Genomic DNA, 1,013 nt, shown 5'->3' on the forward strand with positions numbered 1-1,013 from the left:
CTGGGGTCCTATATTTAAGAGAAAAACTTGGGATTTTTTTAATATAGGGGACAGGGGATTTACCTATTATTTTGTAGACAGAATACCCTCATTGGGATGTTTGTTGACAGATATTTACCAATGGGTTTGACCCATGTGTAGTATATGCATTGATGTGTGCACTTTTTCCTAATTGGGCCATTTCCTAATTGGGAAAAGCATTACATTTTTTTCTGCCACACTTGATGTCAGGCACAGTGTGCATTTAGGTTGGGAACTGTTTCCCATGCTTTTTGGGCCAGAAGAATTAATGGTTAGCATGGTGTGGTCATTGTTAATGATGATGTGCGCACTATTTCCTAATTGGGCAACTTCCTAATTGGGAAAAGTGTTACACTTTTTTCTGACAGACCTGATGTCAGGCACAGTGCACATTTAGGTTGGGAACTGTTTCCCACACTTCTTGGGCCAGAAGAGTTAATGGCTAGCATGGTGTGGTCATTGTTAATGACGATGTGCGCACTATTTCCTAATTGGGCCATTTCCTAATTAAGAAAAGCGTTACACTTTTTTCTGACACACCTGATGTCAGGCACACTGCGCATTTGGGTGGGGAATTATTTCCCACGCTTTTTGGGCCAGAAGAGTTGATGGCTAGCATGGTGTGGTCATTGTTAATGACGGTGTGTGCACTATTTCCTAATTGGGCCATTTCCTAATTAAGAAAAGTGTTACACTTTTTTCAGACACAACTGATGTCAGGCACACTGCGCATTTGGGTGGGGAATTATTTCCCACACTTTGGTTTGTAGTGTCTGCTTTTTTCATTACAACACTTTGTAGTGTCTGCTTTGATGATTACAAAATTGTGTAGTGTCTGCTTTATTTATTAGAAAATTGTGTAGTGTCCGCTTTTTTCATTACAACACTTTGTAGTGTCCGCTTTATTGATTAGAAAATTGTGTAGTGTCCGCTTTTTTCATTACAACACTTTGTAGTGTCCGCTTTATTGATTAGAAAATTGTGTAGTGTCT

Source organism: Laccaria bicolor, genomic scaffold (assembly GCF_000143565.1).
Source record: "Laccaria bicolor S238N-H82 LACBIscaffold_2 genomic scaffold, whole genome shotgun sequence".
NCBI classification, from domain to species: Eukaryota; Fungi; Basidiomycota; class Agaricomycetes; order Agaricales; family Hydnangiaceae; genus Laccaria; species Laccaria bicolor.